Source organism: Mobula hypostoma, chromosome 9 (genome assembly GCF_963921235.1).
Source record: "Mobula hypostoma chromosome 9, sMobHyp1.1, whole genome shotgun sequence".
Taxonomy (NCBI): domain Eukaryota; kingdom Metazoa; phylum Chordata; class Chondrichthyes; order Myliobatiformes; family Myliobatidae; genus Mobula; species Mobula hypostoma.
The window spans coordinates 122306341-122319021 of record NC_086105.1 but is presented as its reverse complement, the minus strand read 5'-3'; positions in this window follow the sequence as shown (position 1 = coordinate 122319021).

Below are 12681 nucleotides of genomic sequence, written 5' to 3'. Positions count from 1 at the left end.
AATTGTAACTCCAAGGCCAAATATCAGGGTAAGAAAGAGGTGGGCAAGCAGTGCAGGAAATACCCAGCAGTTGAGTTTTTATTGGTAAATAACTGAAGGGAATATCACCTTGGTGGAATGGGGTCTGGAATAAACAAAGATTCAAAAACAAACTAAACATAAGACAAAAAATAGAGGTCATGGAAGTTTCAACAGTTGAGAGATATATCGGCATTTGTTTCCGCCACCAGGCTGGCTTGGGAATATTGCCTCTCTCAGGCCAGAGTAAAGGACATCATGGGTGACATGTACAGTGTTCACTGGGGCACAAGAGAATAGCCAGAGGTTATGGCTCTTGCACCATATCAATTTATATTCCTGGAATAATGGAAGTTTGGCTTGAAAAATGGAAGTGAGACTTTAGTATCCCTGGCTATAAATTACTGGAAAATATTACAATTGGGGAAGGGTGGAGTGTATTATTGTGATGATATATTATTGATGCTATTTAACCAAAATACTGTGAAATGATTTTTATTTGATTTAAGGTCAGAACAATGCAAGTAAAAGCTTTCAAACTCTTGTAAAAGATGGTACTTAATCCAGATTTTTTAAAAAATCATTGAGCATCTGCAGTCATTAATGGTATAAAAATTCAGTTTGCACCATGTCTGCCCCAAATGTTAGAAATAAGGAAGATGACAGTTTTTTCTTAGTATTATGCACATTTGAAGTGGTATTCCAACTGAGGGTTATTTTCTCAGGAGTGTAAGCAGGTTTAAAAGTTTAGCAAATCTGTCAATTTGGTGAAAGAATTGACAAGTATCTTCTGAAGAAGAAGAGATTTTAGACACAGATTTTGTAGATGCTGAAAATCTTGAGCAACAGATGCAAAATGCTGGAGGAGCTCAGTAGGTCAGGCAGCATCTACGGAAGGAAATAAGCAGTCCTGATTTAAAACTTTTTATTTTCACTATCTTTTACTGTGAAAAGTGAACTTACTTCCATTAAATTTCTTTACTTTTGACATAAGCCTGATCAGGTTATTGTTAAATATAAGGACTTTTGAAGACAATTCAATTAAATGATACTCTTGCTAATGGAAATGCATTACAGAAAATTTTGTTTCATTTGTATGGTATCTTTTACAATATCAGGATGTTGCCATGTATTTTACAGCTGCTGGTGCAATCACCATTCTAAGTTAGGAAACACTGCAGCTAATTCATAAATTTAAAGCTTCTCTAAACATTCATGTGATATCAGACAGTTTACTTCTGCTGATTGAGGAATAAATATTAGCCATCATCATGTGAACAACTTCTCTGTTCTTCAAATTATGCCATGGGATCTATTATTTCAACTAAGAGAGGAGCTGAGTTCTCAGTTTAACATCTAATCTGATAATTCTTATACTGCAGTATTCAGTCCTATATTTGAATGTCAACTTGTATATTTTTTTCTCCTCAGTCACCAGAGTTGCATTTGAAACTGAACTTCTGATTCAGAATTAATTGCATTAGCCACAAAATCATGGATGACTGGAGCTACTTTCCAGTCCTTAAAGCGGAAATTTCAGCCAATCCATGTGGGATACAACCTGATTTACTGGAAAATGGACAGGGTGGGTGCTAAAAGGCCTTTTCCTTACTGGGGGTTATCTAGAACAAGTGGGTATAGTTAGAGAATATGGGTTTGCCTGTTCGAGGTAGAGTTAAGGAAGAATCTCTTATCTGAGAGGATTGTGAATCTATTGGAATTCTGTGCACTGGAGGGCTGCAAGCTAAATTGGTATCATTTTATTGAATTATGGAGTCAGTTATGCTGCATAATTGCCTAATCCTACTCCGAATCCATTTGTTTTCAGAGTTTGAAAATATTCCATTAGGTATTTGACATAATACCACATAATTTATAGCCAAATTTAGGTCTATTCAGTTAAAGGTAGCAGATATAGAAAACTGGTTACAGAACTGAAAATAAATATTTGTGATGAACAGCTGTCTTTCAGACTGGAAGGAACCATCACATCCCTCGAACCCCATCTTGCTTCTGTTGTTTGGATACTTGCCAAGCCTTGGATGAGTCATAATTTCTTCCAGTTAAATATTGTGAACAGCAAAGCCCTGGCCATCAATCACTGCCAGGAAGTGTATAGTTTTGTCATTAATTTGCCCTCCTCCTTGGCCACTGAACCAGAATGTTCACAACTGTTTTTATTTGGCCAGAGGTAAGGTTATCATCCTATGTAAACACCATCATCAAAGTGAACTATCTTCATCTTTGATATAGTTTGCCTCCGTGGATTTTTTTTGCCCATCCACTGTGAACAGTTCTCAATGCATTTGTCAGCTGTTGCCAGCACTCTCCTGCCTGGACACTCATTCAGTAAGCTTCAGCTCATCCTGATACCCGTTGTCCTCACTGTGCTCATAGGTCTGCAAATGCAGATTTTCATCATTTAGTTTTCTCAGTGGCCTCCCCCACCCTTGCATCCCTATTCTGAATCCTTATCGTCTCGCATCGTGCATCCCTCCTTTCTTTTAGATCACAGTTGCCTAAACCGCTCATCCTCTAAGATTGTCCTTAAAGATGACCTCTTTGTCCAAGCCCTTGGGCTTTCAAGCAGATACCTTCTTTTGCTTAGTGTCTGTGAATTTCTGGTTATACATGTGAAGTGCCGTGGGATGTTTTCTTTGTTAGAGGCTCTACATAAATGTGAGCTGACACCTTAGAAAACCAGGAGACTCTCTAGAGGAGGTTCTGTCACTCCATGTCACATCAAAGACCAGTTATAGTTTTAACACTTGATGTGCATAGACAAATAATTGGCAGAGTGCTTTTTGAACAATGTTGCAAATTAGATTCTGTGAAGGTAGGCACACTTAATTCACTGAAAAATGTCTCTTGATCAGTGCAGCTTGGATCTTTAAAAATTTTCTTCCATACCCTCCCTCATGATTTCCTTTGTATTCCATCTGCACTCTGACCATTGACTTGTCTGTATTATGTTTGACCTTGCATGGGTCATATCATCAGAAAAGGTGGACACTTTATTTTGAGGTCCTTACCTCAAAAAAAGCTGAGTATTGATGTCCTATATTTTGAGGTCCTTACCTCATAATTTGTTCACCTTAAAATAAAGAGGTCCTTACCTCTTTATTTTGAGGTCCTTACCTCATAAAAAGCTGAGTATTGACCCTTCACTAATAACCAGCTACTTAACAGCTTCTTGCAATTCTCTCCCTTCTTTCCTGAAGAAAACAGTGCTGCAGTTACTCTGTGGTCTGAGTGGAACCTTTCTGAATTAAGCAAACTCAATGAGTTACCTCGTGAGATAGCCATTTCTTTAAAATCCTTGAATATAGGTTATTAGGTCCAAGGGATTAGTCAACTTTGGATACCATTAATTTCTCTGTTATTTTTTTTATTAATACTGATTTTAATTTCCTCTGCTTCATCTCTGGAGACCTTTTGTATTCTGAAACCTTGTCCAACTTTACAAGTTTGCTACAGCACCCTTAACCGCTGCAGTCTGTTTCTTCTCTACATTTCTGGAGTTCTGAATTTGATCAATTAAAACTATTTACTACTATGTCTACAGCTGTATTCAAACCACCCAGCTTGCATTCTTCCATCCTCAAAATTTACATTGGCTGTCATATAGAAGTTTTTTGGCGTGTCTTTAATGTTTTCCTCAAAGTTGTTTGTGGAACAAGCCGCCAGTGGAAGTGGTGGATGCGGGTTCGATTGCAACATTTATGACTCTTATAAAATACAGTGTATACTTAATGATTAAAAATGTTAGAATGCAGTACACATTCCAAAATAATGCAGGAAACCTTCAAAATTAGAGGTATAATCAGACTTCCTGGTCAGACAAAATAAAGCCACTTAGGAGAATTATACACATGTGCAACACCATCAGATGTAGACTTTGTTGTACTTTCACTTCATTTTATCCTTATCTGGCTTGTAGATATAACTGGTGTAACCTGCATTTACTTGCACTTGATCTTGAAGTCATGAGCTATCCTTCGGAATTTTTATTGTAGTCTTTCTGTTCAAAGTACTCTCACACAGTTGTTGGGTTTACAGATCCAGCAACAATAATACAAATATGATTGATTTCCATGTCAGGTTACAGTGACTCTTGCAGGTGGTGGCATTGTAAGTGGTAACGTTTACGATTCTGGAAGCTGCAATCAATACAGCTTTGGTGGGTTGATGCAGCAGATTTTGCGATCATATGCACTGCTGCAGTGGGATAGGGAATAAATGAGTGCCAGTCAAACTTTGCTTTATCCTGGTGCTCAGGTTCTTGAATATTGTTGATACTGCACATATTTTGCCAAATAGAGAGCATTTCATCACATACTGATTTGTGTCTTGTATATGATAGGATTTAGAAAGTTGTGGCTGATTGCCGTACTACTCTGCCCCCAATGTGGACTGGGAGATTCTTGTAGATGAGGCAATGTAATATTTTCAAAAGAGATCATTTCAGATCTCCCCCTCCCCCTCCCACTTTCAAATCTCTTAGTAGCTCTTCTTTCAGTTAGTCCTGATGAAGGGTCTCGGTCGGAAACGTTGACTGTACCTCTTCCTAGAGATGCTGCCTGGCCTGCTGCGTACACCAGCAACTTTTATGTGTGTTGCTTGAAATTCCAGCATCTACAGATTTCCTCGTGTTTGCGTATTTTCAAAAGAGATATAGCTGATAACTGTGAACCCAGAATTAGAATCAGGTTTTTGTCACTGATATATATCATGAAATTTGTTGCTTTGAGGCAGTGGTACAGTGCAATACAGACAATATACTATAAATTACAAGAAATACATATAAATAATAAAATACTGCAAAAATAGTTCACTGGTTCATTGCCCATTCAGAAATCTGATGGCGGAGGGAAAAAAAGCCGTTCGTAAAAAAAAAGTTTGAGTCTTAAGGCTCCTGTGCCTCCTCGCTGATGGTAGTACTGAGAAGAGGACATGTCCCAGGTAGTGGGTGTCCTTAATGGTTGATGCCACCTTCTTGAGGCATTGCCTTTTAAAAATGTCCTTGGCAGCAGCAGGGTTAGTGCCCATCATGGAGCTAGCTGAGTTTATAACCCTCTGTAGCTTTTTCTGATCCTGTGCAGTGCTCCCTCCATAGTAGATAGTGATGCAACTGGTCGCAGGAATTTGCCAGTTTTTGATGGCATACCAAATCTCCTCAAACTTCTAAAGAAATATAGCCGCTGGCATGCCCTCTTCAGAATTGCATCAATATTTTGGGCCCAGGATAGGTCTTCAGAGATTTTGACAATCATGAACTTGAAACTGCCCACCCTTTCCACTACCGACCCCTCGACGGAGACTTGACTTCCCCTTCCTGAAGTCCACAATCAATTCCTTGGTCTTACAGTTGTTTAGTGCAAGGTTGGTATTGCAACATCACTCAATCAGCAGATCTATCTCACTCCTGTATGCCTCCTCATCACCATCTGAGATTCTGCCCAAAACAGCTGACATAGGCAAATTTATAGGTAGTATTTTGGGTATAGAGTAGAGCGGCAGGCTAACCACTCAACCTTGTGGTGCACTGGTGTTGACTGTCAGTGAGGGCACTTGTTTAACACAACTGAACCATTCAATAAGCTTATATTTTTGCAGATTACGTGAATGTCTTTGTAAATGTGGAAAAAGAAGCACAGTTAAGTTTACTATCAGTCCATCTTTGATTGTTTTTAATGGTATTCCATCACATCCCTGAATTGTGCCTTGTAGGTGGTGAAGCAGTTCTGGAAAGCCTACTGTGTGATCCAAAGAAAGCCCTGCCAATGACATAATATGGAGATTTTCAAACACATTGTCATAGGACTTGAGACCAATCCAATTAAAATAAAGGATATTTGGATCAAGTGCATTAAAATATTCAAACTGTTTTAATTCCAAACATCAATGGTGTTTGTGTTAATTTATAAATTATGACACTATCTCCATGAAAAGGATCACTGATTAGATCAAATTTACTAAATCGATACTATGGAGTCACAAACCTTGCCCATTTACTATGGTGAAAAACGTTGTGATGCATCGTTTTTGAGAATGCCTATCTCATACTACTTCCTGCAGATTTAGTGCAAACAAGGGTAGATCCTGATGGTTTCTTTTCTTAAACACTAAATTTTGAGAAGCCCAAGTGCTATGAGTTGTAAGCCCATCTTTTCTTTCTGTTCTGTTTTCAAACCTGTTTCTACTGTAGAAAGATTTTTCTCCTTTGTTGTTATTTAGTATGATTTACCTTAGAAAATTCTTGGTGAATTACCTTCATTTGCGAAGTTACATCTTTTTCTTGTTAGAAAGATAGAAATAAAGTTACACAAGGGGGGCTTAAGAACAAAGGCTGGTAAATTCAGCCCATCAACCAAATGAATGTTAAGTTATTTTGCTGAACATGCACATTGGACTTTGAATATACAAAAAACACACACATGAACTGTGATTGCAATACTGTAGATAGAAATTAATCTGAGCAGTGTCCATTTCTTGGGTTAAAGAGGCTATCATTTGGTGGGACTGAACTTAAAACCACTGTACTGCTAAGTTAATTGGCTACATTTTAAGGTTACCCTGTGGATTCTGAAATAGGTCAAATGGATATGAAATACCTGCTAGGGAATTCAATAATGAGTGTTCCATTAGGAAGTTGGCAAAGGTCTTTGCAAGCCCCAATAAAATTTAAATAAAATCAAAAATTACAACATTTCCAGTCAGTCAAAGAAGGAATGTGCTTCCAGGTTTCCCAAGAGTCCAAAGTCTACTGCTCTGCATCCTTTCAGTCAGATCATCTCTTACTTCAAAGACCTACCTGAGGTCTGCATCCTAAAAATGTCTGCTGAGTTGATTGGAACTACACCATAAATGTTTACACCCTCCTGGCCTTCTTTTGAGTTAATTATGAGCACCAATTTTAATCTGCAATCAATAATCTGAATATCCTTGTCCTCAGGGCTTTGAGTCTTAATCCATCCCTGCGGAACACCATTAGTCACTGGGAGCCAATCAGAAAAGGCTCCTTTTATTCCCACTTTTTGCCTCCTGCTAATCAGCCAATGCTCTATCCATGCTAGTATCTTTCCTGTAATACCATGGGCTCTTATCTTGCTAAGCAGTGTCATGTGCAATGCCTTGTCAGTCGTTTTGAACCTTCGCTGATTCTTCTTTGACTACCCTGCTTGTTATTTCCTCAAAGAATTCCAACAGATTTCTCAGGCAAGATTTCCCCTTAAGAGAACCATGCTGATTTTGGCCCAATTTAACATGTACCTCTAAGTACTCCAAAACCTCATCCTTAACAATCGATTCCAACATCTTCCCAACCACTGAGGTTCAGCTAATTGGCCTATAATTTCCTTTCTTCTGCCTGCCTTGAAGAGTGGAGTGACATTTGCAATTTTTCAGTCCTCTGGAGTCATGCCAGAATCTAGTGATTCTTAAGATCATCGCTAATGCCTCCACAATCTCCTCAGCTATCTCTTTCAGAACCCTTGGGTGTAGATCATCTGGTTCAGATGACTTATCTACCTTCAGCTGTTTCAGCTACCCAAGTACTTTTCCCGAGTAATAGCAACTGCACTCACATCTGCCTCTTGACACTCTTGAACATCCGGCATACTGCTAGTGACTTCCACAGTAAAGACTGATGCAAAATACTTATTCAGTTTGTCTGCTATTTCCTTGCCCCCCCCCCGCCCCATCACTACCTCTTCAAAGCCAATTTCCAGCAGCTTGATATCTACTCTCACCTATCTTTTACTCTTTATATATCTGAAAAATCCTTTGGTATCCTCCTTAATATTATTGACTGGCTTACCTTCATATTTCATCTTTTCTCTCCTGATGACTTTTTTGTTGCCTTCTACTGGTTTTTAAAAGGTTCCCAATCCATTTATTTTTACTCTATTATATGCCCTGTCTTTGACTTCCCTTGTCAGCCACAGTTGTGCCATCCTGCCTTTAGAATACTTCCTTTGAATGAATCTATCCTCCGCCTTCCGAGTTGCTACTAGAAACTCCGGCCATTGCACCTCTGCCATCATCCCTTCTAGTATTCCCTTTCAATCAACTTTGGCCAGCTCCTCTCTCATACCTCTGTAATTCCCTTTACCCATGTAATACTGATACATCTGACTTTACCTTCTCCCTCTTAAACTGCAGTGTGAATTCTATCATATTATGCTCTTTGTCTCCTAAGAATTTCTTTACTTAAGCTCCCTAATCAAATATATTTCATTACACAACACCCAATCCCCTAGTGGGCTCAACCACAACCAACTCTAAAAAGCCATCTCATAGGCATTCTACAAATTCTCATTTTGGGATCCAAAATCAGCACCAACCTGATTTTCCCAATCTACCTGCACATTGAAATCCTGCATGACTATTGTAACATTGCCCTTTTGACATGCATTTTCTATCTCCTGTTGTAATTAGTAGCCCGCATTCTGGCTATCTGTCAGAGGCCTAATTATAACTCCCATCAGGGTCTTGTGACCCTTGCACTTCCTTCACTCTATGTACAATCTACATCTTCCAATCCTATGTCACCTCTTTCTAAGGATTTGATCTCATTTTTTTTTAAACTAACAGAGCCATGTAACCTCTCTGCCTGTCCTTTTGATACAATGTGTATATCCTGGAATGTTAAGCTCCCAAGTACAATCTTGTTTCAGCCATGACTCAGTGATGCCCACGATGTCATATCTACCAATCTCGAACTGTACTATAAGATTGTCTACTTGTTTTGTATTTTGCCTACTTATTTTTTCAGTTTTGTCCCCTACTACACTGCCACTCATTCCACTGACTGCAATTTTGCCCTATCATCTGCCTGTCCTTCCTGACAGTCTCACTGCACACTGCCTCTTCTTGTATACCATCTGCTCCATCCTCAGTGCTATCACCCAGTTTCTCGTCCCCCTCCTGCCTAATCAGTTTAAACCTTCCCAACAGTTCTAGTAAACAATCCTGCAAGGATTATTAGCTAATGTGGAGCTGTTTTTAAAATATATATGCATTAAAATACAAATATTGCTGTTTTATAAATGGCACACAGTATGAAGACAAAATTAATGACAAATTTATGCAAAAGAAAATGAAGTCAATTTAACCCAATGCACACATTTTAGATGCTCTATTGAAATGATGTTAAAATCAAACACACAGATTCACCAGAAAATTATGACTTAAGATAGTGAGGCATGTTCAATTAGTGAACAGATTGATAATAGGATTAAAAATTAATAAGGATTCCTAAAACTTTAAAGCGATTTGGAAAAATGAATATAGAAAAGACTTTGTTGTTGGTGTTGTAGATTTGAAATGATCAGAAAGCAACCTGTGCAGTTTGTTGGAGCTGTTATACAGAATACCCCAAGGGTTCATTCTCTCTGTGGACTGTCACTCAACAAACTGAGCTGTTATATACCCCTCGGGTTCATTTTTTCTGTGGACTGTCACTCTAAAATGCTGAGAGAATGAGACTGACTTTTGGACACTGTTGGATTTCTGCTGATTGCAAAATTGCTTGGTTACTGTGGTGAGAGAGGTGGAGTTGTTTGATGGACAATGAATGCTTATGGTTTCTCGCGGCTTGTTTTGAATAGAAACATAGAAAATAGGTGCAGGAGTAGGCCATTCGGCCCATCGAGCCTGCACCGCCATTCCGTACGATCATGGCTGATCATCCAACTCAGAACCCTATACCTGCCTTCTCTCCATACCCCTGATCCCTTTAGCCACAAGAGCCTTATCTAACTCCCTCTTAAATATAGCCAATGAACTGGCCTCAACTGTTTCCTGTGGTAGAGAATTCCACAGATTCACCACTCTCTGTGAAGAAGTTTTTCCTCATCTCGGTCCTAAAACGCTTCCCCTTTATCCTCAAACTGTGACCCCTCGTTCTGGACTTCCCCAACATCGGGAACAATCTTCCTGCATCTAGCCTGTCCAATCCCTTTAGAATTTTATACGTTTCAATCAGATCCCCCCTCAATCTTCTAAATTCCAGAAAGTATAAGCCTAGTCGATCCAGTCTTTCATCATATGAAAGTCCTGCCATCCCAGGAATCAATCTGGTGAACCTTCTTTGTACCCCCTCTATGGCAAGAATGTCTTTCCTCAGAATAGGGGACCAAAACTGCACACAATACTCTAGGTGTGGTCTCACCAAGGCCTTTTACAACTGCAGTGGTACCTCCCTGCTCCTGTACTCGAATCCTCTTGCTATGAATGCCAGCATACCATTCGCCTTTTTCACCGCCTGCTGTACCTGCATGCCCACTTTCAATGACTGGTGTACAATGACACCCAGGTCTCGTTGCACCTCCCCTTTTCCTAATCGGCCACCATTCAGATAATAATCTGTATTCCTGTTCTTGCCACCAAAGTGGATAACCTCACATTTATCCACATTAAATTGCATCTGCTATAAATTTGCCCACTCACCTAACCTATCCAAGTCACCCTGCATCCTCTTAGCATCCTCCTCACAGCTAACACTGCGACCCAGCTTCGTGTCATCTGCAAACTTGGAGATGCTGCATTTAATTCTCTCCTCTAAGTCGTTAATATATATTGTAAACAACTGGGGTCCCAGCACTGAGCCTTGCGGTACCCCACTAGTCACTGCCTTCCATTCTGAAAAGGTCCTGTTTATTCCCACTCTTTGCTTCCTGTCTGCCAACCAATTCTCTATCCACATCAATACCTTACCCCCAATACTGTGTGCTTTAAGCTTGCACACTAATCTCCTGTTTGGGACCTTGTCAAAAGCCTTTTGAAAATCCAAATATACCACATCCACTGGTTCTCCCTGATCAACTCTCTAGTTACATCCTCAAAAAAGTCTATGAGATTCGTCAGACATGATTTTCCTCTCACAAATCCATGCTGACTTTGTCCGATGATTTCACCGCTTTCCAAATGTGCTGTTATCACATCTTTGAAAACTGACTCTAGCATTTTCCCCACCACCGATGTCAGGCTTACCGATCTATAATTCCCTGGTTTCTCTCTCCCTCCTTATTTAAAAAGTGGGGTTAACATTAGCCACCCTCCAATCCTCAGGAACTAATCCAGAATCTAAAGAGTTTTGAAAAATTATCACTAATGCATCCACTATTTCTTGGACTACTTCCTTAAGCACTCTGGGATGCAGACCATCTGGCCCTGGGGATTTATCTGCCTTCAATCCCTTCAATTTACCCAACACCACTTCCCGACTAACATGTATTTCCCTCAGTTCCTCCATCTCACTAGACCCTCGATCCCCTACTATTTCCAGATTATTTATGTCCTCCTTAGTGAAGACAGAACCAAAGTAGTTATTCAATTGGTCTGCCATGCCCTTGTTCCCCATGATCAGTTCATCAGTTTCTGACTGTAAGGGACCTACATTTGTCTTAACCAATCTTTTGCTTTTCACATATCTATAAAAGCTTTTACAGTCAGTTTTTATGTTCCCTACCAGCTTTCTCTCATAATCTTTTTTCCCTTTCCTAATTAAGCCCTTTGTCCTCCTCTGCTGGACTCTGAATTTCTCCCAGTCCTCAGTTATGCCGCTTTTTCTGGCAAATTTGTATGTTTCTTCTTTGGAATTGATACTATCCCTAATTTCCCTTGTCAGCCACGGGTGCACTACCTTCCCTGGTTTATTCTTTTGCCAAACTGGGATGAACAATTGTTGTAGTTCATCCATGCGATCTTTAAATGCTTGCCATTGCATATCCACCGTCAACCCTTTAAGTATTATTTGCCAGTCTATCTTAGCTAATTCACATCTCATACCTTCAAAGTTACCCTTCTTTAAGTCCAGAACCTTTGTTTCTGAATTAACTATATCACTCTCCATCTTAATGAAGAATTCCACCGTATTATGGTCACTCTTACCTAGGGGCCTCACACGACAAGATTGCTAACTAACCCTTCCTCATTGCTCAATACCCAGCCCAGAATGGCCTGCTCCCTAGTTGGTTCAGAAAACTATCCCGCATACATTCCAAGAAATCCTCTTCCTCAGCACCCTTACCAATTTGGTTCACCCAATCTATATGTGGATTGAAGTCACCCATTATAACTGCTGTTCCTTTATTGCACGCATTTCTAATTTCCTGTTTAATGCCATCCCTAACCTCACTACTACTGTTAGGTGGCCTGTACACAACTCCACCAGCGTTTTCTGCCCCTTAGTGTTATGCAGCTCTACCCATATCAATTCCACATCCTCCCGGCTAATGTCCTTCCTTTCTATTGTGTTAATCTCCTCTCTAACCAGCAATGCCACCCACCTCTTTTTCTTTCGTGTCTATCCCTCCTGAATATTGAATATCCCTGAATGTTGAGCTCCCATCCTTGGTCACCCTGGAGCCACGTCTCTGTGATCAGAAACTATATCATATTCATTAATAACTATCTGCACATTCAATTCATCCACCTTGTTACGAATACTCCTTGCATTGACACACAAAGCCTTCAGGCTTGCTTTTACAACACTCTTGGCCCTTAACAATTACGTTGAAAAGTGGCCCTTTTTGATTTTTGCCCTGGATTTGCCAGCCTGCCACTTTTACTTTTCACTTCACTACTTTTTGCTTCTATCCTCATTTTACACCCCTCTCTCTGCATTTGTTCCCATTCCCCTGCCACATTAGTTCCAGT